The sequence below is a fragment of the Phalangium opilio genome, unplaced genomic scaffold, assembly GCF_054372755.1.
Source record: "Phalangium opilio isolate 3A_F unplaced genomic scaffold, DU_Popi_V2 ptg000031l_1, whole genome shotgun sequence".
Taxonomy (NCBI): Eukaryota; Metazoa; Arthropoda; class Arachnida; order Opiliones; family Phalangiidae; genus Phalangium; species Phalangium opilio.
In genome coordinates this window covers 3565372-3584481 of record NW_028324158.1, presented here as the reverse complement: position 1 = coordinate 3584481, position 19110 = coordinate 3565372, and the positions used below count along the sequence as shown (strand labels likewise).

General features: G+C 45.5%; 81 non-coding genes across 81 annotated transcripts; all 81 read right to left on the bottom strand.

The window, feature by feature from the left end:
• Positions 1–431: 431 nt before the first annotated feature.
• On the bottom strand, positions 432–503 carry TRNAA-CGC (transfer RNA alanine (anticodon CGC)). Its single transcript has one exon. It is a non-coding gene; the product is annotated as a tRNA-Ala (tRNA).
• A 59-nt stretch (positions 504–562) lies between these two features.
• Positions 563–634, bottom strand: TRNAA-UGC (transfer RNA alanine (anticodon UGC)). Its single transcript has one exon. It is a non-coding gene; the product is annotated as a tRNA-Ala (tRNA).
• Positions 635–827: 193 nt separating this feature from the next.
• Positions 828–899, bottom strand: TRNAA-UGC (transfer RNA alanine (anticodon UGC)). Its single transcript has one exon. It is a non-coding gene; the product is annotated as a tRNA-Ala (tRNA).
• A 193-nt stretch (positions 900–1092) lies between these two features.
• On the bottom strand, positions 1093–1164 carry TRNAA-CGC (transfer RNA alanine (anticodon CGC)). The gene has a single exon. It is a non-coding gene; the product is annotated as a tRNA-Ala (tRNA).
• Positions 1165–1355: 191 nt separating this feature from the next.
• On the bottom strand, positions 1356–1427 carry TRNAA-UGC (transfer RNA alanine (anticodon UGC)). Its single transcript has one exon. It is a non-coding gene; the product is annotated as a tRNA-Ala (tRNA).
• A 191-nt stretch (positions 1428–1618) lies between these two features.
• TRNAA-UGC (transfer RNA alanine (anticodon UGC)) lies at positions 1619–1690 on the bottom strand. Its single transcript has one exon. It is a non-coding gene; the product is annotated as a tRNA-Ala (tRNA).
• A 61-nt stretch (positions 1691–1751) lies between these two features.
• On the bottom strand, positions 1752–1823 carry TRNAA-CGC (transfer RNA alanine (anticodon CGC)). Its single transcript has one exon. It is a non-coding gene; the product is annotated as a tRNA-Ala (tRNA).
• Positions 1824–2146: 323 nt separating this feature from the next.
• On the bottom strand, positions 2147–2218 carry TRNAA-UGC (transfer RNA alanine (anticodon UGC)). Its single transcript has one exon. It is a non-coding gene; the product is annotated as a tRNA-Ala (tRNA).
• A 193-nt stretch (positions 2219–2411) lies between these two features.
• TRNAA-CGC (transfer RNA alanine (anticodon CGC)) lies at positions 2412–2483 on the bottom strand. Its single transcript has one exon. It is a non-coding gene; the product is annotated as a tRNA-Ala (tRNA).
• Positions 2484–2674: 191 nt separating this feature from the next.
• Positions 2675–2746, bottom strand: TRNAA-CGC (transfer RNA alanine (anticodon CGC)). Its single transcript has one exon. It is a non-coding gene; the product is annotated as a tRNA-Ala (tRNA).
• A 60-nt stretch (positions 2747–2806) lies between these two features.
• On the bottom strand, positions 2807–2878 carry TRNAA-UGC (transfer RNA alanine (anticodon UGC)). The gene has a single exon. It is a non-coding gene; the product is annotated as a tRNA-Ala (tRNA).
• A 193-nt stretch (positions 2879–3071) lies between these two features.
• TRNAA-CGC (transfer RNA alanine (anticodon CGC)) lies at positions 3072–3143 on the bottom strand. Its single transcript has one exon. It is a non-coding gene; the product is annotated as a tRNA-Ala (tRNA).
• A 59-nt stretch (positions 3144–3202) lies between these two features.
• On the bottom strand, positions 3203–3274 carry TRNAA-UGC (transfer RNA alanine (anticodon UGC)). The gene has a single exon. It is a non-coding gene; the product is annotated as a tRNA-Ala (tRNA).
• Positions 3275–3334: 60 nt separating this feature from the next.
• On the bottom strand, positions 3335–3404 carry TRNAA-CGC (transfer RNA alanine (anticodon CGC)). Its single transcript has one exon. It is a non-coding gene; the product is annotated as a tRNA-Ala (tRNA).
• Positions 3405–3729: 325 nt separating this feature from the next.
• Positions 3730–3801, bottom strand: TRNAA-CGC (transfer RNA alanine (anticodon CGC)). The gene has a single exon. It is a non-coding gene; the product is annotated as a tRNA-Ala (tRNA).
• A 322-nt stretch (positions 3802–4123) lies between these two features.
• Positions 4124–4195, bottom strand: TRNAA-CGC (transfer RNA alanine (anticodon CGC)). The gene has a single exon. It is a non-coding gene; the product is annotated as a tRNA-Ala (tRNA).
• A 325-nt stretch (positions 4196–4520) lies between these two features.
• TRNAA-CGC (transfer RNA alanine (anticodon CGC)) lies at positions 4521–4592 on the bottom strand. Its single transcript has one exon. It is a non-coding gene; the product is annotated as a tRNA-Ala (tRNA).
• Positions 4593–4651: 59 nt separating this feature from the next.
• Positions 4652–4723, bottom strand: TRNAA-UGC (transfer RNA alanine (anticodon UGC)). Its single transcript has one exon. It is a non-coding gene; the product is annotated as a tRNA-Ala (tRNA).
• A 193-nt stretch (positions 4724–4916) lies between these two features.
• TRNAA-UGC (transfer RNA alanine (anticodon UGC)) lies at positions 4917–4988 on the bottom strand. Its single transcript has one exon. It is a non-coding gene; the product is annotated as a tRNA-Ala (tRNA).
• Positions 4989–5048: 60 nt separating this feature from the next.
• Positions 5049–5120, bottom strand: TRNAA-CGC (transfer RNA alanine (anticodon CGC)). Its single transcript has one exon. It is a non-coding gene; the product is annotated as a tRNA-Ala (tRNA).
• A 192-nt stretch (positions 5121–5312) lies between these two features.
• On the bottom strand, positions 5313–5384 carry TRNAA-CGC (transfer RNA alanine (anticodon CGC)). Its single transcript has one exon. It is a non-coding gene; the product is annotated as a tRNA-Ala (tRNA).
• A 60-nt stretch (positions 5385–5444) lies between these two features.
• On the bottom strand, positions 5445–5516 carry TRNAA-UGC (transfer RNA alanine (anticodon UGC)). The gene has a single exon. It is a non-coding gene; the product is annotated as a tRNA-Ala (tRNA).
• Positions 5517–5709: 193 nt separating this feature from the next.
• TRNAA-UGC (transfer RNA alanine (anticodon UGC)) lies at positions 5710–5781 on the bottom strand. Its single transcript has one exon. It is a non-coding gene; the product is annotated as a tRNA-Ala (tRNA).
• A 60-nt stretch (positions 5782–5841) lies between these two features.
• Positions 5842–5913, bottom strand: TRNAA-CGC (transfer RNA alanine (anticodon CGC)). The gene has a single exon. It is a non-coding gene; the product is annotated as a tRNA-Ala (tRNA).
• A 192-nt stretch (positions 5914–6105) lies between these two features.
• TRNAA-CGC (transfer RNA alanine (anticodon CGC)) lies at positions 6106–6177 on the bottom strand. The gene has a single exon. It is a non-coding gene; the product is annotated as a tRNA-Ala (tRNA).
• A 60-nt stretch (positions 6178–6237) lies between these two features.
• On the bottom strand, positions 6238–6309 carry TRNAA-UGC (transfer RNA alanine (anticodon UGC)). Its single transcript has one exon. It is a non-coding gene; the product is annotated as a tRNA-Ala (tRNA).
• A 193-nt stretch (positions 6310–6502) lies between these two features.
• On the bottom strand, positions 6503–6574 carry TRNAA-UGC (transfer RNA alanine (anticodon UGC)). Its single transcript has one exon. It is a non-coding gene; the product is annotated as a tRNA-Ala (tRNA).
• Positions 6575–6634: 60 nt separating this feature from the next.
• Positions 6635–6706, bottom strand: TRNAA-CGC (transfer RNA alanine (anticodon CGC)). Its single transcript has one exon. It is a non-coding gene; the product is annotated as a tRNA-Ala (tRNA).
• A 60-nt stretch (positions 6707–6766) lies between these two features.
• On the bottom strand, positions 6767–6838 carry TRNAA-UGC (transfer RNA alanine (anticodon UGC)). The gene has a single exon. It is a non-coding gene; the product is annotated as a tRNA-Ala (tRNA).
• A 193-nt stretch (positions 6839–7031) lies between these two features.
• On the bottom strand, positions 7032–7103 carry TRNAA-CGC (transfer RNA alanine (anticodon CGC)). The gene has a single exon. It is a non-coding gene; the product is annotated as a tRNA-Ala (tRNA).
• Positions 7104–7295: 192 nt separating this feature from the next.
• TRNAA-CGC (transfer RNA alanine (anticodon CGC)) lies at positions 7296–7365 on the bottom strand. Its single transcript has one exon. It is a non-coding gene; the product is annotated as a tRNA-Ala (tRNA).
• A 60-nt stretch (positions 7366–7425) lies between these two features.
• On the bottom strand, positions 7426–7497 carry TRNAA-CGC (transfer RNA alanine (anticodon CGC)). The gene has a single exon. It is a non-coding gene; the product is annotated as a tRNA-Ala (tRNA).
• Positions 7498–7690: 193 nt separating this feature from the next.
• TRNAA-CGC (transfer RNA alanine (anticodon CGC)) lies at positions 7691–7762 on the bottom strand. The gene has a single exon. It is a non-coding gene; the product is annotated as a tRNA-Ala (tRNA).
• A 192-nt stretch (positions 7763–7954) lies between these two features.
• Positions 7955–8024, bottom strand: TRNAA-CGC (transfer RNA alanine (anticodon CGC)). Its single transcript has one exon. It is a non-coding gene; the product is annotated as a tRNA-Ala (tRNA).
• A 60-nt stretch (positions 8025–8084) lies between these two features.
• On the bottom strand, positions 8085–8156 carry TRNAA-CGC (transfer RNA alanine (anticodon CGC)). Its single transcript has one exon. It is a non-coding gene; the product is annotated as a tRNA-Ala (tRNA).
• A 193-nt stretch (positions 8157–8349) lies between these two features.
• TRNAA-CGC (transfer RNA alanine (anticodon CGC)) lies at positions 8350–8421 on the bottom strand. The gene has a single exon. It is a non-coding gene; the product is annotated as a tRNA-Ala (tRNA).
• A 192-nt stretch (positions 8422–8613) lies between these two features.
• On the bottom strand, positions 8614–8685 carry TRNAA-CGC (transfer RNA alanine (anticodon CGC)). Its single transcript has one exon. It is a non-coding gene; the product is annotated as a tRNA-Ala (tRNA).
• A 60-nt stretch (positions 8686–8745) lies between these two features.
• TRNAA-UGC (transfer RNA alanine (anticodon UGC)) lies at positions 8746–8817 on the bottom strand. The gene has a single exon. It is a non-coding gene; the product is annotated as a tRNA-Ala (tRNA).
• Positions 8818–9010: 193 nt separating this feature from the next.
• TRNAA-CGC (transfer RNA alanine (anticodon CGC)) lies at positions 9011–9082 on the bottom strand. Its single transcript has one exon. It is a non-coding gene; the product is annotated as a tRNA-Ala (tRNA).
• A 325-nt stretch (positions 9083–9407) lies between these two features.
• On the bottom strand, positions 9408–9479 carry TRNAA-CGC (transfer RNA alanine (anticodon CGC)). The gene has a single exon. It is a non-coding gene; the product is annotated as a tRNA-Ala (tRNA).
• Positions 9480–9539: 60 nt separating this feature from the next.
• Positions 9540–9611, bottom strand: TRNAA-UGC (transfer RNA alanine (anticodon UGC)). Its single transcript has one exon. It is a non-coding gene; the product is annotated as a tRNA-Ala (tRNA).
• A 193-nt stretch (positions 9612–9804) lies between these two features.
• Positions 9805–9876, bottom strand: TRNAA-CGC (transfer RNA alanine (anticodon CGC)). Its single transcript has one exon. It is a non-coding gene; the product is annotated as a tRNA-Ala (tRNA).
• Positions 9877–10068: 192 nt separating this feature from the next.
• Positions 10069–10140, bottom strand: TRNAA-UGC (transfer RNA alanine (anticodon UGC)). Its single transcript has one exon. It is a non-coding gene; the product is annotated as a tRNA-Ala (tRNA).
• Positions 10141–10464: 324 nt separating this feature from the next.
• TRNAA-UGC (transfer RNA alanine (anticodon UGC)) lies at positions 10465–10536 on the bottom strand. Its single transcript has one exon. It is a non-coding gene; the product is annotated as a tRNA-Ala (tRNA).
• Positions 10537–10729: 193 nt separating this feature from the next.
• On the bottom strand, positions 10730–10801 carry TRNAA-CGC (transfer RNA alanine (anticodon CGC)). Its single transcript has one exon. It is a non-coding gene; the product is annotated as a tRNA-Ala (tRNA).
• Positions 10802–10860: 59 nt separating this feature from the next.
• TRNAA-UGC (transfer RNA alanine (anticodon UGC)) lies at positions 10861–10932 on the bottom strand. The gene has a single exon. It is a non-coding gene; the product is annotated as a tRNA-Ala (tRNA).
• A 60-nt stretch (positions 10933–10992) lies between these two features.
• Positions 10993–11062, bottom strand: TRNAA-CGC (transfer RNA alanine (anticodon CGC)). Its single transcript has one exon. It is a non-coding gene; the product is annotated as a tRNA-Ala (tRNA).
• Positions 11063–11122: 60 nt separating this feature from the next.
• TRNAA-CGC (transfer RNA alanine (anticodon CGC)) lies at positions 11123–11194 on the bottom strand. The gene has a single exon. It is a non-coding gene; the product is annotated as a tRNA-Ala (tRNA).
• A 193-nt stretch (positions 11195–11387) lies between these two features.
• Positions 11388–11459, bottom strand: TRNAA-CGC (transfer RNA alanine (anticodon CGC)). Its single transcript has one exon. It is a non-coding gene; the product is annotated as a tRNA-Ala (tRNA).
• Positions 11460–11651: 192 nt separating this feature from the next.
• TRNAA-CGC (transfer RNA alanine (anticodon CGC)) lies at positions 11652–11723 on the bottom strand. Its single transcript has one exon. It is a non-coding gene; the product is annotated as a tRNA-Ala (tRNA).
• Positions 11724–11784: 61 nt separating this feature from the next.
• Positions 11785–11856, bottom strand: TRNAA-CGC (transfer RNA alanine (anticodon CGC)). The gene has a single exon. It is a non-coding gene; the product is annotated as a tRNA-Ala (tRNA).
• A 59-nt stretch (positions 11857–11915) lies between these two features.
• On the bottom strand, positions 11916–11987 carry TRNAA-UGC (transfer RNA alanine (anticodon UGC)). The gene has a single exon. It is a non-coding gene; the product is annotated as a tRNA-Ala (tRNA).
• A 193-nt stretch (positions 11988–12180) lies between these two features.
• TRNAA-UGC (transfer RNA alanine (anticodon UGC)) lies at positions 12181–12252 on the bottom strand. The gene has a single exon. It is a non-coding gene; the product is annotated as a tRNA-Ala (tRNA).
• Positions 12253–12709: 457 nt separating this feature from the next.
• On the bottom strand, positions 12710–12781 carry TRNAA-UGC (transfer RNA alanine (anticodon UGC)). Its single transcript has one exon. It is a non-coding gene; the product is annotated as a tRNA-Ala (tRNA).
• A 61-nt stretch (positions 12782–12842) lies between these two features.
• Positions 12843–12914, bottom strand: TRNAA-UGC (transfer RNA alanine (anticodon UGC)). The gene has a single exon. It is a non-coding gene; the product is annotated as a tRNA-Ala (tRNA).
• A 193-nt stretch (positions 12915–13107) lies between these two features.
• TRNAA-UGC (transfer RNA alanine (anticodon UGC)) lies at positions 13108–13179 on the bottom strand. Its single transcript has one exon. It is a non-coding gene; the product is annotated as a tRNA-Ala (tRNA).
• Positions 13180–13636: 457 nt separating this feature from the next.
• Positions 13637–13708, bottom strand: TRNAA-UGC (transfer RNA alanine (anticodon UGC)). Its single transcript has one exon. It is a non-coding gene; the product is annotated as a tRNA-Ala (tRNA).
• A 61-nt stretch (positions 13709–13769) lies between these two features.
• On the bottom strand, positions 13770–13841 carry TRNAA-CGC (transfer RNA alanine (anticodon CGC)). Its single transcript has one exon. It is a non-coding gene; the product is annotated as a tRNA-Ala (tRNA).
• Positions 13842–13901: 60 nt separating this feature from the next.
• On the bottom strand, positions 13902–13971 carry TRNAA-CGC (transfer RNA alanine (anticodon CGC)). The gene has a single exon. It is a non-coding gene; the product is annotated as a tRNA-Ala (tRNA).
• A 60-nt stretch (positions 13972–14031) lies between these two features.
• TRNAA-CGC (transfer RNA alanine (anticodon CGC)) lies at positions 14032–14103 on the bottom strand. The gene has a single exon. It is a non-coding gene; the product is annotated as a tRNA-Ala (tRNA).
• A 193-nt stretch (positions 14104–14296) lies between these two features.
• Positions 14297–14368, bottom strand: TRNAA-CGC (transfer RNA alanine (anticodon CGC)). Its single transcript has one exon. It is a non-coding gene; the product is annotated as a tRNA-Ala (tRNA).
• A 192-nt stretch (positions 14369–14560) lies between these two features.
• TRNAA-CGC (transfer RNA alanine (anticodon CGC)) lies at positions 14561–14632 on the bottom strand. The gene has a single exon. It is a non-coding gene; the product is annotated as a tRNA-Ala (tRNA).
• A 61-nt stretch (positions 14633–14693) lies between these two features.
• On the bottom strand, positions 14694–14765 carry TRNAA-CGC (transfer RNA alanine (anticodon CGC)). Its single transcript has one exon. It is a non-coding gene; the product is annotated as a tRNA-Ala (tRNA).
• A 59-nt stretch (positions 14766–14824) lies between these two features.
• On the bottom strand, positions 14825–14896 carry TRNAA-UGC (transfer RNA alanine (anticodon UGC)). Its single transcript has one exon. It is a non-coding gene; the product is annotated as a tRNA-Ala (tRNA).
• A 193-nt stretch (positions 14897–15089) lies between these two features.
• On the bottom strand, positions 15090–15161 carry TRNAA-UGC (transfer RNA alanine (anticodon UGC)). Its single transcript has one exon. It is a non-coding gene; the product is annotated as a tRNA-Ala (tRNA).
• A 457-nt stretch (positions 15162–15618) lies between these two features.
• Positions 15619–15690, bottom strand: TRNAA-UGC (transfer RNA alanine (anticodon UGC)). Its single transcript has one exon. It is a non-coding gene; the product is annotated as a tRNA-Ala (tRNA).
• Positions 15691–15751: 61 nt separating this feature from the next.
• On the bottom strand, positions 15752–15823 carry TRNAA-CGC (transfer RNA alanine (anticodon CGC)). The gene has a single exon. It is a non-coding gene; the product is annotated as a tRNA-Ala (tRNA).
• Positions 15824–15883: 60 nt separating this feature from the next.
• TRNAA-CGC (transfer RNA alanine (anticodon CGC)) lies at positions 15884–15955 on the bottom strand. The gene has a single exon. It is a non-coding gene; the product is annotated as a tRNA-Ala (tRNA).
• A 60-nt stretch (positions 15956–16015) lies between these two features.
• Positions 16016–16087, bottom strand: TRNAA-UGC (transfer RNA alanine (anticodon UGC)). The gene has a single exon. It is a non-coding gene; the product is annotated as a tRNA-Ala (tRNA).
• Positions 16088–16280: 193 nt separating this feature from the next.
• On the bottom strand, positions 16281–16352 carry TRNAA-CGC (transfer RNA alanine (anticodon CGC)). The gene has a single exon. It is a non-coding gene; the product is annotated as a tRNA-Ala (tRNA).
• A 192-nt stretch (positions 16353–16544) lies between these two features.
• TRNAA-CGC (transfer RNA alanine (anticodon CGC)) lies at positions 16545–16616 on the bottom strand. Its single transcript has one exon. It is a non-coding gene; the product is annotated as a tRNA-Ala (tRNA).
• A 60-nt stretch (positions 16617–16676) lies between these two features.
• On the bottom strand, positions 16677–16748 carry TRNAA-UGC (transfer RNA alanine (anticodon UGC)). The gene has a single exon. It is a non-coding gene; the product is annotated as a tRNA-Ala (tRNA).
• A 193-nt stretch (positions 16749–16941) lies between these two features.
• On the bottom strand, positions 16942–17013 carry TRNAA-CGC (transfer RNA alanine (anticodon CGC)). The gene has a single exon. It is a non-coding gene; the product is annotated as a tRNA-Ala (tRNA).
• Positions 17014–17205: 192 nt separating this feature from the next.
• On the bottom strand, positions 17206–17277 carry TRNAA-UGC (transfer RNA alanine (anticodon UGC)). Its single transcript has one exon. It is a non-coding gene; the product is annotated as a tRNA-Ala (tRNA).
• Positions 17278–17470: 193 nt separating this feature from the next.
• On the bottom strand, positions 17471–17542 carry TRNAA-UGC (transfer RNA alanine (anticodon UGC)). The gene has a single exon. It is a non-coding gene; the product is annotated as a tRNA-Ala (tRNA).
• Positions 17543–17735: 193 nt separating this feature from the next.
• TRNAA-CGC (transfer RNA alanine (anticodon CGC)) lies at positions 17736–17807 on the bottom strand. The gene has a single exon. It is a non-coding gene; the product is annotated as a tRNA-Ala (tRNA).
• A 191-nt stretch (positions 17808–17998) lies between these two features.
• Positions 17999–18068, bottom strand: TRNAA-CGC (transfer RNA alanine (anticodon CGC)). The gene has a single exon. It is a non-coding gene; the product is annotated as a tRNA-Ala (tRNA).
• A 325-nt stretch (positions 18069–18393) lies between these two features.
• Positions 18394–18465, bottom strand: TRNAA-CGC (transfer RNA alanine (anticodon CGC)). The gene has a single exon. It is a non-coding gene; the product is annotated as a tRNA-Ala (tRNA).
• A 192-nt stretch (positions 18466–18657) lies between these two features.
• On the bottom strand, positions 18658–18729 carry TRNAA-CGC (transfer RNA alanine (anticodon CGC)). Its single transcript has one exon. It is a non-coding gene; the product is annotated as a tRNA-Ala (tRNA).
• A 61-nt stretch (positions 18730–18790) lies between these two features.
• TRNAA-CGC (transfer RNA alanine (anticodon CGC)) lies at positions 18791–18862 on the bottom strand. Its single transcript has one exon. It is a non-coding gene; the product is annotated as a tRNA-Ala (tRNA).
• A 59-nt stretch (positions 18863–18921) lies between these two features.
• Positions 18922–18993, bottom strand: TRNAA-UGC (transfer RNA alanine (anticodon UGC)). The gene has a single exon. It is a non-coding gene; the product is annotated as a tRNA-Ala (tRNA).
• Positions 18994–19110: the final 117 nt, after the last annotated feature.

The window sequence follows — 19110 nt, the reverse complement described above, 5'->3', positions numbered from 1 at the left end:
TAAAATTGACACTTTTTGACTAAAGCCGCGAAATGGAGATACCGGGGGTTGAACCCGGGACTTCTCACATGCAAAGCGAGCGCTCTTCAACTGAGCTATATCCTCTTTGGATGTACAAGTAGAGATCATCGCAAAATTAAATACTTTTAGACTAAAAGGCGCGAAATGGAGATACCGGGGGTCGAACCTGGCACTTCTCACATGCAAAGCGAGCGCTCTTTCATTGAGCTATATCCCCTTCGGATGTACAAGTAGAGATCATCGTAAAATTGAATACTTTTTGACTAAAGCCGCGAAATGGAGATACCGGGGGTTGAACCCGGGACTTCTCACATGCGAAGCTACCTCTCTTCCACTGAGCTATATCCCCTTCGGATGTACAAGTAGAGATCATCGCAAAATTAAATACTTTTAGACTAAAAAGCGCGAAATGGAGATACCGGGGGTCGAACCCGGTACTTCTCACATGCGAAGCGAGCGCTCTTCCACTGAGCTATATCCCCTTCGGATGTACAAGTAGAGATCATCGTAAAATTGACACTTTTTGACTAAAGCCGCGAAATGGAGATACCGGGGGTTGAACCCGGGACTTCTCACATGCAAAGCGAGCGCTCTTCAACTGAGCTATATCCCCTTTGGATGTACAAGTAGAGATCATCGCAAAATTAAATACTTTTAGACTAAAAGGCGCGAAATGGAGATACCGGGGGTCGAACCTGGCACTTCTCACATAAAAAGCCAACGTTCTTCCACTGAGCTCTATCCCCTTCGGATGTACTAGTAGAGATCATCGTAAAATTAAATACTTTTAGACTAAAACCGCGAAATGGAGACACCGGGGGTCGAACCCGGGACTTCTCACATGCAAAGCGAGCGCTCTTCCACTGAGCTATATCCCCTTCGGATGTACAAATAGAGATCATCGTTAAATTAAATACTTTTTGACTAAAGCCGCGAAATGGAGATACCGGGGGTTGAACCCGGGACTTCTCACATGCGAAGCTACCCCTCTTCCACTGAGCTATATCCCCTTTGGATGTACAAGTAGAGATCATCGCAAAATTAAATAATTTTAGACTAAAAAGCGCGAAATGGAGATACCGGGGGTCGAACCCGGTACTTCTCACATGCGAAGCGAGCGCTCTTCCACTGAGCTATATCCCCTTCGGATGTACAAGTAGAGATCATCGTAAAATTGACACTTTTTGACTAAAGCCGCGAAATGGAGCTACCGGGGGTTGAACCCGGGACTTCTCACATGCAAAGCGAGAGCTCTTCAACTGAGCTATATCCCCTTCGGATGTACTAGTAGAGATCATCGTAAAATTAAATACTTTAAGACTAAAACCACGAAATGGAGATACCGGGGTTCGAACCCGGGACTTCTCACATGCAAAGCGAGCGCTCTTCCACTGAGCTATATCCCCTTCGGATGTACAAATAGAGATCATCGTTAAATTAAATACTTTTTGACTAAAGCCGCGAAATGGAGATACCGGGGGTTGAACCCGGGACTTCTCACATGCGAAGCTACCCCTCTTCCACTGAGCTATATCCCCTTCGGATGTACAAGTAGAGATCATCGTAAAATTGACACTTTTTGACTAAAGCCGCGAAATGGAGATACCGGGGGTTGAACCCGGGACTTCTCACATGCAAAGCGAGCGCTCTTCAACTGAGCTATATCCCCTTTGGATGTACAAGTAGAGATCATCGCAAAATTAAATACTTTTAGACTAAAAGGCGCGAAATGGAGATACCGGGGGTCGAACCCGGTACTTCTCACATGCGAAGCGAGCGCTCTTCCACTGAGCTATATCCCCTTCGGATGTACAAGTAGAGATCATCGTAAAATTGACACTTTTTGACTAAAGCCGCGAAATGGAGCTACCGGGGGTTGAACCCGGGACTTCTCACATGCAAAGCGAGCGCTCTTCAACTGAGCTATATCCCCTTCGGATGTACTAGTAGAGATCATCGTAAAATTAAATACTTTAAGACTAAAACCACGAAATGGAGATACCGGGGTTCGAACCCGGTACTTCTCACATGCGAAGCGAGCGCACTTCCACTGAGCTATATCCCCTTCGGATGTACAAGTAGAGATCATCGCAAAATTAAATACTTTTAGACTAAAACCGCGAAATGGAGACACCGGGGGTCGAACCCGGGACTTCTCACATGCAAAGCGAGCGCTCTTCCACTGAGCTATATCCCCTTCGGATGTACAAATAGAGATCATCGTTAAATTAAATACTTTTTGACTAAAGCCGCGAAATGGAGATACCGGGGGTTGAACCCGGGACTTCTCACATGCGAAGCTACCCCTCTTCCACTGAGCTATATCCCCTTTGGATATACAAGTAGAGATCATCGCAAAATTAAATACTTTTAGACTAAAAAGCGCGAAATGGAGATACCGGGGGTCGAACCCGGTACTTCTCACATGCGAAGCGAGCGCTCTTCCACTGAGCTATATCCCCTTCGGATGTACAAGTAGAGATCATCGTAAAATTGACACTTTTTGACTAAAGCCGCGAAATGGAGCTACCGGGGGTTGAACCCGGGACTTCTCACATGCAAAGCGAGAGCTCTTCAACTGAGCTATATCCCCTTCGGATGTACTAGTAGAGATCATCGTAAAATTAAATACTTTAAGACTAAAACCACGAAATGGAGATACCGGGGTTCGAACCCGGGACTTCTCACATGCGAAGCGAGCGCTCTTCCACTGAGCTATATCCCCTTCGGATGTACAAGTAGATATCATCGCAAAATTAAATACTTTTAGACTAAAACCGCGAAATGGAGACACCGGGGGTCGAACCCGGGACTTCTCACATGCAAAGCGAGCGCTCTTCCACTGAGCTATATCCCCTTCGGATGTACAAATAGAGATCATCGTTAAATTAAATACTTTTTGACTAAAGCCGCGAAATGGAGATACCGGGGGTTGAACCCGGGACTTCTCACATGCGAAGCTACCCCTCTTCCACTGAGCTATATCCCCTTTGGATATACAAGTAGAGATCATCGCAAAATTAAATACTTTTAGACTAAAAAGCGCGAAATGGAGATACCGGGGGTCGAACCCGGTACTTCTCACATGCGAAGCGAGCGCTCTTCCACTGAGCTATATCCCCTTCGGATGTACAAGTAGAGATCATCGTAAAATTGACACTTTTTGACTAAAGCCGCGAAATGGAGATACCGGGGGTTGAACCCGGGACTTCTCACATGCAAAGCGAGCGCTCTTCAACTGAGCTATATCCCCTTCGGATGTACTAGTAGAGATCATCGTAAAATTGAATACTTTTTGACTAAAGCCGCGAAATGGAGATACCGGGGGTTGAACCCGGGACTTCACATGCGAAGCGAGCGCTCTTCCTCTGAGCTATATCCCCTTCGGATGTACTAGTAGAGATCATCGTAAAAATAAATACTTTAAGACTAAAACCGCGAAATGGAGATACCGGGGTACGAACCCGGGACTTCTCACATGCGAAGCGAGCGCTCTTCCACTTAGCTATATCCCCTTCGGATGTACAAGTAGAGATCATCGCAAAATTAAATACTTTTATACTAAAAGGCGCGAAATGGAGATACCGGGGGTCGAACCCGGCACTTCTCACATAAAAAGCGAACGTTCTTCCACTGAGCTATATCCCCTTAAAATGTACTAGTAGAGATCATCGTAAAATTAAATACTTTTAGACTAAAACCGCGAAATGGAGATACCGGGGGTCGAACCCGGGACTTCTCACATGCGAAACGAGCGCTCTTCCACTGAGCTATATCCCCTACGATTGTGTAAGTAGACATCATCGTAAAATTAAATACTTTTAGACTAAAACCGCGAAATGGAGATACCTGGGGTCGAACCCCGTACTTCTCACATGCAAAGCGAGCGCTCTTCCACTGAGCTATATCCCCTTCGGATGTGCAAGTAGAGATCATCGTAAAATTGAATACTTTTTGACTAAAGCCGCGAAATGGAGATACCGGGGGTTGAACCCGGGACTTCACATGCGAAGCGAGAGCTCTTCCTCTGAGCTATATCCCCTTCGCATGTACTAGTAGAGATCATCGTAAAATTAAATACTTTAAGACTAAAACCGCGAAATGGAGATACCGGGGTTCGAACCCGGGACTTCTCACATGCGAAGCGAGCGCTCTTCGACTGAGCTATATCCCCTTCAGATGTACTAGTAGAGATCATCGTAAAATTAAATACTTTTAGACTAAAACCGCGAAATGGAGATACCGGGGGTCGAACCCGGGACTTCTCACATGCAAAGCGAGCGCCCTTTCATTGAGCTATATCCCCTTCGGATGTACAAGTAGAGATCATCGTAAAATTGAATACTTTTTGACTAAAGCCGCGAAATGGAGATACCGGGGGTTGAACCCGGGACTTCTCACATGCGAAGCTACCTCTCTTCCACTGAGCTATATCCCCTTCGGATGTACAAGTAGAGATCATCGCAAAATTAAATACTTTTAGACTAAAAAGCGCGAAATGGAGATACCGGGGGTCGAACCCGGTACTTCTCACATGCGAAGCGAGCGCTCTTCCACTGAGCTATATCCCCTTCGGATGTACAAGTAGAGATCATCGTAAAATTGACACTTTTTGACTAAAGCCGCGAAATGGAGATACCGGGGGTTGAACCCGGGACTTCTCACATGCAAAGCGAGCGCTCTTTAACTGAGCTATATCCCCTTTGGATGTACAAGTAGAGATCATCGCAAAATTAAATACTTTTAGACTAAAAGGCGCGAAATGGAGATACCGGGGGTCGAACCTGGCACTTCTCACATAAAAAGCCAACGTTCTTCCACTGAGCTCTATCCCCTTCGGATGTACTAGTAGAGATCATCGTAAAATTAAATACTTTTAGACTAAAACCGCGAAATGGAGACACCGGGGGTCGAACCCGGGACTTCTCACATGCAAAGCGAGCGCTCTTCCACTGAGCTATATCCCCTTCGGATGTACAAATAGAGATCATCGTAAAATTAAATACTTTTAGACTAAAACCGCGAAATGGAGATACCGGGGGTCGAACCCGGGACTTCTCACATGCGAAGCGAGCGCTCTTCCACTGAGCTATATCCCCTACGATTGTATAAGTAGACATCATCGTAAAATTAAATACTTTTAGACTAAAACCGCGAAATGGAGATACCTGGGGTCGAACCCCGTACTTCTCACATGCAAAGCGAGCGCTCTTCCACTGAGCTATATCCCCTTCGGATGTACAAGTAGAGATCATCGTAAAATTGAATACTTTTTGACTAAAGCCGCGAAATGGAGATACCGGGGGTTGAACCCGGGACTTCTCACATGCGAAGCGAGCGCTCTTCCACTGAGCTATATCCCCTTCGGATGTACAAGTAGAGATCATCGAAAAATTGAATACTTTTTGACTAAAGCCGCGAAATGGAGATACCGGTGGTTGAACCCGGGACTTCTCACATGCAAAGCGAGCGCTCTTCCACTGAGCTATATCCCCTTCGGATGTACAAGTAGAGATCATCGCAAAATTAAATACTTTTATACTAAAAGGCGCGAAATGGAGATACCGGGGGTCGAACCCGGCACTTCTCACATAAAAAGCGAACGTTCTTCCACTGAGCTATATCCCCTTAAAATGTACTAGTAGAGATCATCGTAAAATTAAATACTTTTAGACTAAAACCGCGAAATGGAGATACCGGGGGTCGAACCCGGGACTTCTCACATGCAAAGCGAGCGCTCTTCCACTGAGCTATATCCCCTTCGGATGTACAAGTAGAGATCATCGTAAAATTGAATACTTTTTGACTAAAGCCGCGAAATGGAGATACCGGGGGTTGAACCCGGGACTTCTCACATGCGAAGCGAGCGCTCTTCCACTGAGCTATATCCCCTACGATTGTATAAGTAGACATCATCGTAAAATTAAATACTTTTAGACTAAAACCGCGAAATGGAGATACCTGGGGTCGAACCCCGTACTTCTCACATGCAAAGCGAGCGCTCTTCCACTGAGCTATATCCCCTTCGGATGTACAAGTAGAGATCATCGTAAAATTGAATACTTTTTGACTAAAGCCGCGAAATGGAGGTACCGGGGGTTGAACCCGGGACTTCTCACATGCGAAGCGAGCGCTCTTCCACTGAGCTATATCCCCTTCGGATGTACAAGTAGAGATCATCGAAAAATTGAATACTTTTTGACTAAAGCCGCGAAATGGAGATACCGGGGGTTGAACCCGGGACTTCTCACATGCAAAGCGAGCGCTCTTCCACTGAGCTATATCCCCTTCGGATGTACAAGTAGAGATCATCGCAAAATTAAATACTTTTATACTAAAAGGCGCGAAATGGAGATACCGGGGGTCGAACCCGGCACTTCTCACATAAAAAGCGAACGTTCTTCCACTGAGCTATATCCCCTTAAAATGTACTAGTAGAGATCATCGTAAAATTAAATACTTTTAGACTAAAACCGCGAAATGGAGATACCGGGGGTCGAACCCGGGACTTCTCACATGCAAAGCGAGCGCTCTTCCACTGAGCTATATCCCCTTCGGATGTACAAGTAGAGATCATCGTAAAATTGAATACTTTTTGACTAAAGCCGCGAAATGGAGATACCGGGGGTTGAACCCGGGACTTCTCACATGCGAAGCGAGCGCTCTTCCACTGAGCTATATCCCCTTCGGATGTACAAGTAGAGATCATCGAAAAATTGAATACTTTTTGACTAAAGCCGCGAAATGGAGATACCGGGGGTTGAACCCGGGACTTCTCACATGCAAAGCGAGCGCTCTTCCACTGAGCTATATCCCCTTCGGATGTACAAGTAGAGATCATCGCAAAATTAAATAGTTTTATACTAAAAGGCGCGAAATGGAGATACCGGGGGTCGAACCCGGCACTTCTCACATAAAAAGCGAACGTTCTTCCACTGAGCTATATCCCCTTAAAATGTACTAGTAGAGATCATCGTAAAATTAAATACTTTTAGACTAAAACCGCGAAATGGAGATACCGGGGGTCGAACCCGGGACTTCTCACATGCGAAGCGAGCGCTCTTCCACTGAGCTATATCCCCTACGATTGTATAAGTAGACATCATCGTAAAATTAAATACTTTTAGACTAAAACCGCAAAATGGAGATACCTGGGGTCGAACCCCGTACTTCTCAAATGCAAAGCGAGCGCTCTTCCACTGAGCTATATCCCCTTCGGATGTACAAGTAGAGATCGTCGTAAAATTGAATACTTTTTGACTAAAGCCGCGAAATGGAGATACCGGGGGTTGAACCCGGGACTTCACATGCGAAGCGAGCGCTCTTCCTCTGAGCTATATCCCCTTCGGATGTACTAGTAGAGATCATCGTAAAATTAAATACTTTAAGACTAAAACCGCGAAATAGAGATACCGGGGTTCGAACACGGGACTTCTCACATGCGAAGCGAGCGCTCTTCCACTGAGCTATATCCCCTTCGGATGTACAAGTAGAGATCATCGCAAAATTAAATACTTTTATACTAAAAGGCGCGAAATGGAGATACCGGGGGTCGAACCCGGCACTTCTCACATAAAAAGCGAACGTTCTTCCACTGAGCTATATCCCCTTAAAATGTACTAGTAGAGATCATCGTAAAATTAAATACTTTTAGACTAAAACCGCGAAATGGAGATACCGGGGGTCGAACCCGGGACTTCTCACATGCGAAGCGAGCGCTCTTCCACTGAGCTATATCCCCTACGATTGTATAAGTAGACATCATCGTAAAATTAAATACTTTTAGATTAAAACCGCGAAATGGAGATGCCTGGGGTCGAACCCCGTACTTCTCACATGCAAAGCGAGCGCTCTTCCACTGAGCTATATCCCCTTCGGATGTACAAGTAGAGATCATCGTAAAATTGAATACTTTTTGACTAAAGCCGCGAAATGGAGATACCGGGGGTTGAACCCGGGACTTCACATGCGAAGCGAGCGCTCTTCCTCTGAGCTATATCCCCTTCGGATGTACTAGTAGAGATCATCGTAAAATTAAATACTTTAAGACTAAAACCGCGCAATAGAGATACCGGGGTTCGAACCCGGGACTTCTCACATGCGAAGCGAGCGCTCTTCCACTGAGCTATATCCCCTTCGGATGTACAAGTAGAGATCATCGCAAAATTAAATACTTTTATACTAAAAGGCGCGAAATGGAGATACCGGGGGTCGAACCCGGCACTTCTCACATAAAAAGCGAACGTTCTTCCACTGAGCTATATCCCCTTCGGATGTACAAGTAGAGATCATCGTAAAATTAAATACTTTTAGACTAAAACCGCGAAATGGAGATACCGGGGATCGAACCCGGGACTTCTCACATGCGAAGCGAGCGCTCTTCCACTGAGCTATATCCCCTACGATTGTATAAGTAGACATCATCGTAAAAATAAATACTTTTAGACTAAAACCGCGAAATGGAGATACCTGGGGTCGAACCCCGTACTTCTCACATGCAAAGCGAGCGCTCTTCCACTGAGCTATATCCCCTTCGGATGTACAAGTAGAGATCATCGTAAAATTGAATACTTTTTGACTAAAGCCGCGAAATGGAGATACCGGGGGTTGAACCCGGGACTTCTCACATGCGAAGCGAGCACTCTTCCACTGAGCTATATCCCCTTCGGATGTACAAGTAGAGATCATCGTAAAATTGAATACTTTTTGACTAAAGCCGCGAAATGGAGATACCGGGGGTTGAACCCGGGACTTCTCACATGCAAAGCGAGCGCTCTTCCACTGAGCTATATCCCCTTCGGATGTACAAGTAGAGATCATCGAAAAATTAAATACTTTTATACTAAAAGGCGCGAAATGGAGATACCGGGGGTCGAACCCGGCACTTCTCACATAAAAAGCGAACGTTCTTCCACTGAGCTATAACCCCTTAAAATGTACTTGTAGAGATCATCGTAAAATTAAATACTTTTAGACTAAAACCGCGAAATGGAGATACCGGGGGTCGAACCCGGGACTTCTCACATGCGAAGCGAGCGCTCTTCCACTGAGCTATATCCCCTTCGGATGTACAAGTAGAGATCATCGAAAAATTAAATACTTTTATACTAAAAGGCGCGAAATGGAGATACCGGGGGTCGAACCCGGCACTTCTCACATAAAAAGCGAACGTTCTTCCACTGAGCTATAACCCCTTAAAATGTACTTGTAGAGATCATCGTAAAATTAAATACTTTTAGACTAAAACCGCGAAATGGAGATACCTGGGGTCGAACCCCGTACTTCTCACATGCAAAGCGAGCGCTCTTCCACTGAGCTATATCCCCTTCGGATGTACAAGTAGAGATCATCGTAAAATTGAATACTTTTTGACTAAAGCCGCGAAATGGAGATACCGGGGGTTGAACCCGGGACTTCTCACATGCGAAGCGAGCGCTCTTCCACTGAGCTATAACCCCTTCGGATGTACAAGTAGAGATCATCGAAAAATTGAATACTTTTTGACTAAAGCCGCGAAATGGAGATACCGGGGGTTGAACCCGGGACTTCTCACATGCAAAGCGAGCGCTCTTCCACTGAGCTATATCCCCTTCGGATGTACAAGTAGAGATCATCGCAAAATTAAATACTTTTATACTAAAAGGCGCGAAATGGAGATACCGGGGGTCGAACCCGGCACTTCTCACATAAAAAGCGAACGTTCTTCCACTGAGCTATATCCCCTTAAAATGTACTAGTAGAGATCTTCGTAAAATTAAATACTTTTAGACTAAAACCGCGAAATGGAGATACCGGGGGTCGAAACCGGGACTTCTCACATGCGAAGCGAGCGCTCTTCCACTAAGCTATATCCCCTACGATTGTGTAAGTAGACATCATCGTAAAATTAAATACTTTTAGACTAAAACCGCGAAATGGAGATACCTGGGGTCGAACCCCGTACTTCTCACATGCAAAGCGAGCGCTCTTCCACTGAGCTATATCCCCTTCGGATGTACTAGTAGAGATCATCGTAAAATTAAATACTTTTAGACTAAAACCGCGAAATGGAGATACCGGGGGTCGAACCCGGGACTTCTCACATGCAAAGCGAGCGCTCTTCCACTGAGCTATATCCCCTTCGGATGTACAAGTAGAGATCATCGTAAAATTGACACTTTTTGACTAAAGCCGCGAAATGGACATACCGGGGGTTGAACCCGGGACTTCTCACATGCAAAGCGAGCGCTCTTCAACTGAGCTATATCCCCTTTGGATGTACAAGTAGAGATCATCGCAAAATTAAATACTTTTAGACTAAAAGGCGCGAAATGGAGATACCGGGGGTCGAACCTGGCACTTCTCACATAAAAAGCCAACGTTCTTCCACTGAGCTCTATCCCCTTCGGATGTACTAGTAGAGATCATCGTAAAATTAAATACTTTTAGACTAAAACCGCGAAATGGAGACACCGGGGGTCGAACCCAGGACTTCTCACATGCAAAGCGAGCGCTCTTCCACTGAGCTATATCCCCTTCGGATGTACAAATAGAGATCATCGTTAAATTAAATACTTTTTGACTAAAGCCGCGAAATGGAGATACCGGGGGTTGAACCCGGGACTTCTCACATGCGAAGCTACCCCTCTTCCACTGAGCTATATCCCCTTTGGATGTACAAGTAGAGATCATCGCAAAATTAAATACTTTTAGACTAAAAAGCGCGAAATGGAGATACCGGGGGTCGAACCCGGTACTTCTCACATGCGAAGCGAGCGCTCTTCCACTGAGCTATATCCCCTTCGGATGTACAAGTAGAGATCATCGTAAAATTGACACTTTTTGACTAAAGCCGCGAAATGGAGATACCGGGGGTTGAACCCGGGACTTCTCACATGCAAAGCGAGCGCTCTTCAACTGAGCTATATCCCCTTCGGATGTACTAGTAGAGATCATCGTAAAATTGAATACTTTTTGACTAAAGCCGCGAAATGGAGATACCGGGGGTTGAACCCGGGACTTCACATGCGAAGCGAGCGCTCTTCCTCTGAGCTATATCCCCTTCGGATGTACTAGTAGAGATCATCGTAAAAATAAATACTTTAAGACTAAAACCGCGAAATGGAGATACCGGGGTACGAACTCGGGACTTCTCACATGCGAAGCGAGCGCTCTTCCACTGAGCTATATCCCCTTCGGATGTACAAGTAGAGATCATCGCAAAATTAAATACTTTTATACTAAAAGGCGCGAAATGGAGATACCGGGGGTCGAACCCGGCACTTCTCACATAAAAAGCGAACGTTCTTCCACTGAGCTATATCCCCTTAAAATGTACTAGTAGAGATCATCGTAAAATTAAATACTTTTAGACTAAAACCGCGAAATGGAGATACCGGGGGTCGAACCCGGGACTTCTCACATGCGAAGCGAGCGCTCTTCCACTGAGCTATATCCCCTACGATTATGTAAGTTGACATCATCGTAAAATTAAATACTTTTAGACTAAAACCGCGAAATGGAGATACCTGGGGTCGAACGCCGTACTTCTCACATGCAAAGCGAGCGCTCTTCCACTGAGCTATATCCCCTTCGGATGTGCAAGTAGAGATCATCGTAAAATTGAATACTTTTTGACTAAAGCCGCGAAATGGAGATACCGGGGGTTGAACCCGGGACTTCTCACATGCGAAGCTAGAGCTCTTCCACTGAGCTATATCCCCTTCGGATGTACAAGTAGAGATCATCGCAAAATTAAATACTTTTAGACTAAAAAGCGCGAAATGGAGATACCGGGGGTCGAACCCGGTACTTCTCACATGCGAAGCGAGCGCTCTTCCACTGAGCTATATCCCCTTCGGATGTACAAGTAGAGATCATCGTAAAATTGACACTTTTTGACTAAAGCCGCGAAATGGAGATACCGGGGGTTGAACCCGGGACTTCTCACATGCAAAGCGAGCGCTCTTCAACTGAGCTATATCCCCTTTGGATGTACAAGTAGAGATCATCGCAAAATTAAATACTTTTAGACTAAAAGGCGCGAAATGGAGATACCGGGGGTCGAACCTGGCACTTCTCACATAAAAAGCCAACGTTCTTCCACTGAGCTCTATCCCCTTCGGATGTACTAGTAGAGATCATCGTAAAATTAAATACTTTTAGACTAAAACAGCGAAATGGAGACACCGGGGGTCGAACCCGGGACTTCTCACATGCAAAGCGAGCGCTCTTCCACTGAGCTATATCCCCTTCGGATGTACAAATAGAGATCATCGTTAAATTAAATACTTTTTGACTAAAGCCGCGAAATGGAGATACCGGGGGTTGAACCCGGGACTTCTCACATGCGAAGCTACCCCTCTTCCACTGAGCTATATCCCCTTCGGATGTACAAGTAGAGATCATCGTTAAATTAAATACTTTTTGACTAAAGCCGCGAAATGGAGATACCGGGGGTTGAACCCGGGACTTCTCACATGCAAAGCGAAGCCTCTTCCACTGAGCTATATCCCCTTTGGATGTACAAGTAGAGATCATCGCAAAATTAAATACTTTTAGACTAAAAGGCGCGAAATGGAGATACCGGGGGTCGAACCTGGCACTTCTCACATAAAAAGCCAACGTTCTTCCACTGAGCTATATCCCCTTCGGATGTACTAGTAGAGATCATCGTAAAATTAAATACTTTTAGACTAAAACCGCGAAATGGAGATACCGGGGGTCGAACCCGGGACTTCTCACATGCAAAGCGAGCGCTCTTCCACTGAGCTATATCCCCTTCGGATGTACAAGTAGAGATCATCGTTAAATTAAATACTTTTAGACTAAAACCGACGAAATGGAGAAACCGGGGGTTGAACCCGGGACTTCTCACATGCAAAGCGAGCGCTCTTCAACTGAGCTATATCCCCTTTGGATGTACAAGTAGAGATCATCGCAAAATTAAATACTTTTAGACTAAAAGGCGCGAAATGGAGATACCGGGGGTCGAACCTGGCACTTCTCACATAAAAAGCCAACGTTCTTCCACTGAGCTCTATCCCCTTCGGATGTACTAGTAGAGATCATCGTAAAATTAAATACTTTTAGACTAAAACCGCGAAATGGAGACACCGGGGGTCGAACCCGGGACTTCTCACATGCAAAGCGAGCGCTCTTCCACTGAGCTATATCCCCTTCGGATGTACAAATAGAGATCATCGTTAAATTAAATACTTTTTGACTAAAGCCGCGAAATGGAGATACCGGGGGTTGAACCCGGGACTTCTCACATGCGAAGCTACCCCTCTTCCACTGAGCTATATCCCCTTCGGATGTACAAGTAGAGATCATCGTTAAATTAAATACTTTTTGACTAAAGCCGCGAAATGGAGATACCGGGGGTTGAACCCGGGACTTCTCACATGCAAAGCGAAGCCTCTTCCACTGAGCTATATCCCCTTTGGATGTACAAGTAGAGATCATCGCAAAATTAAATACTTTTAGACTAAAAGGCGCGAAATGGAGATACCGGGGGTCGAACCTGGCACTTCTCACATAAAAAGCCAACGTTCTTCCACTGAGCTATATCCCCTTCGGATGTACTAGTAGAGATCATCGTAAAATTAAATACTTTTAGACTAAAACCGCGAAATGGAGATACCGGGGGTCGAACCCGGGACTTCTCACATGCAAAGCGAGCGCTCTTCCACTGAGCTATATCCCCTTCGGATGTACAAGTAGAGATCATCGTTAAATTAAATACTTTTAGACTAAAACCGACGAAATGGAGAAACCGGGGGTTGAACCCGGGACTTCTCACATGCGAAGCGAGCGCTCTTCCACTGAGCTATATCCCCGACGAGTGTACAAGTAGAGATCATCGTAAAATTGAATACTTTTTGACTAAAGCCGCGAAATGGAGATACCGGGGGTTGAACCCGGGACTTCACATGCGAAGCGAGCGCTCTTCCTCTGAGCTATATCCCCTTCGGATGTACTAGTAGAGATCATCGTAAAAATAAATACTTTAAGACTAAAACCGCGAAATGGAGATACCGGGGTACGAACTCGGGACTTCTCACATGCGAAGCGAGCGCTCTTCCACTGAGCTATATCCCCTTCGGATGTACAAGTAGAGATCATCGCAAAATTAAATACTTTTATACTAAAAGGCGCGAAATGGAGATACCGGGGGTCGAACCCGGCACTTCTCACATAAAAAGCGAACGTTCTTCCACTGAGCTATATCCCCTTAAAATGTACTAGTAGAGATCATCGTAAAATTAAATACTTTTAGACTAAAACCGCGAAATGGAGATACCGGGGGTCGAACCCGGGACTTCTCACATGCGAAGCGAGCGCTCTTCCACTGAGCTATATCCCCTACGATTGTGTAAGTTGACATCATCGTAAAATTAAATACTTTTAGACTAAAACCGCGAAATGGAGATACCTGGGGTCGAACGCCGTACTTCTCACATGCAAAGCGAGCGCTCTTCCACTGAGCTATATCCCCTTCGGATGTGCAAGTAGAGATCATCGTAAAATTGAATACTTTTTGACTAAAGCCGCGAAATGGAGATACCGGGGGTTGAACCCGGGACTTCTCACATGCGAAGCTAGAGCTCTTCCACTGAGCTATATCCCCTTCGGATGTACAAGTAGAGATCATCGCAAAATTAAATACTTTTAGACTAAAAAGCGCGAAATGGAGATACCGGGGGTCGAACCCGGTACTTCTCACATGCGAAGCGAGCGCTCTTCCACTGAGCTATATCCCCTTCGGATGTACAAGTAGAGATCATCGTAAAATTGACACTTTTTGACTAAAGCCGCGAAATGGAGATACCGGGGGTTGAACCCGGGACTTCTCACATGCAAAGCGAGCGCTCTTCAACTGAGCTATATCCCCTTTGGATGTACAAGTAGAGATCATCGCAAAATTAAATACTTTTAGACTAAAAGGCGCGAAATGGAGATACCGGGGGTCGAACCTGGCACTTCTCACATAAAAAGCCAACGTTCTTCCACTGAGCTCTATCCCCTTCGGATGTACTAGTAGAGATCATCGTAAAATTAAATACTTTTAGACTAAAACCGCGAAATGGAGACACCGGGGGTCGAACCCGGGACTTCTCACATGCAAAGCGAGCGCTCTTCCACTGAGCTATATCCCCTTCGGATGTACAAATAGAGATCATCGTTAAATTAAATACTTTTTGACTAAAGCCGCGAAATGGAGATACCGGGGGTTGAACCCGGGACTTCTCACATGCGAAGCTACCCCTCTTCCACTGAGCTATATCCCCTTCGGATGTACAAGTACAGATCATCGTTAAATTAAATACTTTTTGACTAAAGCCGCGAAATGGAGATACCGGGGGTTGAACCCGGGACTTCTCACATGCAAAGCGAAGCCTCTTCCACTGAGCTATATCCCCTTTGGATGTACAAGTAGAGATCATCGCAAAATTAAATACTTTTAGACTAAAAGGCGCGAAATGGAGATACCGGGGGTCGAACCTGGCACTTCTCACATAAAAAGCCAACGTTCTTCCACTGAGCTATATCCCCTTCGGATGTACTAGTAGAGATCATCGTAAAATTAAATACTTTTAGACTAAAACCGCGAAATGGAGATACCGGGGGTCGAACCCGGGACTTCTCACATGCAAAGCGAGCGCTCTTCCACTGAGCTATATCCCCTTCGGATGTACAAGTAGAGATCATCGTTAAATTAAATACTTTTAGACTAAAACCGACGAAATGGAGAAACCGGGGGTTGAACCCGGGACTTCTCACATGCGAAGCGAGCGCTCTTCCACTGAGCTATATCCCCGACGAGTGTACAAGTAGAGATCATCGTAAAATTGAATACTTTTTGACTAAAGCCGCGAAATGGAGATACCGGGGGTTGAACCCGGGACTTCTCACATGCGAAGCGAGCACTCTTCCACTGAGCTATATCCCCTTCGGATGTACAAGTAGAGATCATCGTAAAATTGAATACTTTTTGACTAAAGCCGCGAAATGGAGATACCGGGGGTTGAACCCGGGACTTCTCACATGCAAAGCGAGCGCTCTTCCACTGAGCTATATCCCCTTCGGATGTACAAGTAGAGATCATCGCAAAATTAAATACTTTTATACTAAAAGGCGCGAAATGGAGATTACGGGGGTCGAACCCGGCACTTCTCACATAAAAAGCGAACGTTCTTCCACTGAGCTATAACCCCTTAAAATGTACTTGTAGAGATCATCGTAAAATTAAATACTTTTAGACTAAAACCGCGAAATGGAGATACCGGGGGTCGAACCCGGGACTTCTCACATGCGAAGCGAGCGCTCTTCCACTGAGCTATATCCCCTACGATTGTATAAGTAGACATCATCGTAAAATTAAATACTTTTAGACTAAAACCGCGAAATGGAGATACCTGGGGTCGAACCCCGTACTTCTCACATGCAAAGCGAGCGCTCTTCCACTGAGCTATATCCCCTTCGGATGTACAAGTAGAGATCATCGTAAAATTGAATACTTTTTGACTAAAGCCGCGAAATGGAGATACCGGGGGTTGAGCCCGGGACTTCTCACATGCGAAGCGAGCGCTCTTCCACTGAGCTATATCCCCTTCGGATGTACAAGTAGAGATCATCGAAAAATTGAATACTTTTTGACTAAAGCCGCGAAATGGAGATACCGGGGGTTGAACCCGGGACTTCTCACATGCAAAGCGAGCGCTCTTCCACTGAGCTATATCCCCTTCGGATGTACAAGTAGAGATCATCGCAAAATTAAATACTTTTATACTAAAAGGCGCGAAATGGAGATACCGGGGGTCGAACCCGGCACTTCTCACATAAAAAGCGAACGTTCTTCCACTGAGCTATATCCCCTTAAAATGTACTAGTAGAGATCATCGTAAAATTAAATACTTTTAGACTAAAACCGCGAAATGGAGATACCGGGGGTCGAAACCGGGACTTCTCACATGCGAAGCGAGCGCTCTTCCACTGAGCTATATCCCCTACGATTGTGTAAGTAGACATCATCGTAAAATTAAATACTTTTAGACTAAAACCGCGAAATGGAGATACCTGGGGTCGAACCCCGTACTTCTCACATGCAAAGCGAGCGCTCTTCGACTGAGCTATATCCCCTTCGGATGTACTAGTAGAGATCATCGTAAAATTAAATACTTTTAGACTAAAACCGCGAAATGGAGATACCGGGGGTCGAACCCGGGACTTCTCACATGCAAAGCGAGCGCTCTTCAACTGAGCTATATCCCCTTTGGATGTACAAGTAGAGATCATCGCAAAATTAAATACTTTTAGACTAAAAGGCGCGAAATGGAGATACCGGGGGTCGAACCTGGCACTTCTCACATAAAAAGCCAACGTTCTTCCACTGAGCTCTATCCCCTTCGGATGTACTAGTAGAGATCATCGTAAAATTAAATACTTTTAGACTAAAACCGCGAAATGGAGACACCGGGGATCGAACCCGGGACTTCTCACATGCAAAGCGAGCGCTCTTCCACTGAGCTATATCCCCTTCGGATGTACAAATAGAGATCATCGTTAAATTAAATACTTTTTGACTAAAGCCGCGAAATGGAGATACCGGGGGTTGAACCCGGGACTTCTCACATGCGAAGCTACCCCTCTTCCACTGAGCTATATCCCCTATGGATGTACAAGTAGAGATCATAGCAAAATTAAATACTTTTAGACTAAAAAGCGCGAAATGGAGATACCGGGGGTCGAACCCGGTACTTCTCACATGCGAAGCGAGCGCTCTTCCACTGAGCTATATCCCCTTCGGATGTACAAGTAGAGATCATCGTAAAATTGACACTTTTTGACTAAAGCCGCGAAATGGAGATACAGGGGGTTGAACCCGGGACTTCTCACATACAAAGCGAGCGCTCTTCAACTGAGCTATATCCCCTTCGGATGTACTAGTAGAGATCATCGTAAAATTGAATACTTTTTGACTAAAGCCGCGAAATGGAGATACCGGGGGTTGAACCCGGGACTTCACATGCGAAGCGAGCGCTCTTCCTCTGAGCTATATCCCCTTCGGATGTACTAGTAGAGATCATCGTAAAAATAAATACTTTAAGACTAAAACCGCGAAATGGAGATACCGGGGTACGAACCCGGGACTTCTCACATGCGAAGCGAGCGCTCTTCCAAAGAGCTATATCCCCTTCGGATGTACAAGTAGAGATCATCGCAAAATTAAATACTTTTATACTAAAAGGCGCGAAATGGAGATACCGGGGGTCGAACCCGGCACTTCTCACATAAAAAGCGAACGTTCTTCCACTGAGCTATATCCCCTTAAAATGTACTAGTAGAGATCATCGTAAAATTAAATACTTTTAGACTAAAACCGCGAAATGGAGATACCGGGGGTCGAACCCGGGACTTCTCACATGCGAAGCGAGCGCTCTTCCACTGAGCTATATCCCCTACGATTGTGTAAGTAGACATCATCGTAAAATTAAATACTTTTAGACTAAAACCGCGAAATGGAGATACCTGGGGTCGAACCCCGTGCTTCTCACATGCAAAGCGAGCGCTCTTCCACTGAGCTATATCCCCTTCGGATGTGCAAGTAGAGATCATCGTAAAATTGAAAACTTTTTGACTAAAGCCGCGAAATGGAGATACCGGGGGTTGAACCCGGGACTTCTCACATGCGAAGCTAGAGCTCTTCCACTGAGCTATATCCCCTTCGGATGTACAAGTAGAGATCATCGCAAAAATAAATACTTTTAGACTAAAAAGCGCGAAATGGAGATACCGGGGGTCGAACCCGGTACTTCTCACATGCGAAGCGAGCGCTCTTCCACTGAGCTATATCCCCTTCGGATGTACAAGTAGAGATCATCGTAAAATTGACACTTTTTGACTAAAGCCGCGAAATGGAGATACCGGGGGTTGAACCCGGGACTTCTCACATGCAAAGCGAGCGCTCTTCCACTGAGCTATATCCCCTTTGGATGTACAAGTAGAGATCATCGCAAAATTAAATACTTTTAGACTAAAAGGCGCGAAATGGAGATACCGGGGGTCGAACCTGGCACTTCTCACATAAAAAGCCAACGTTCTTCC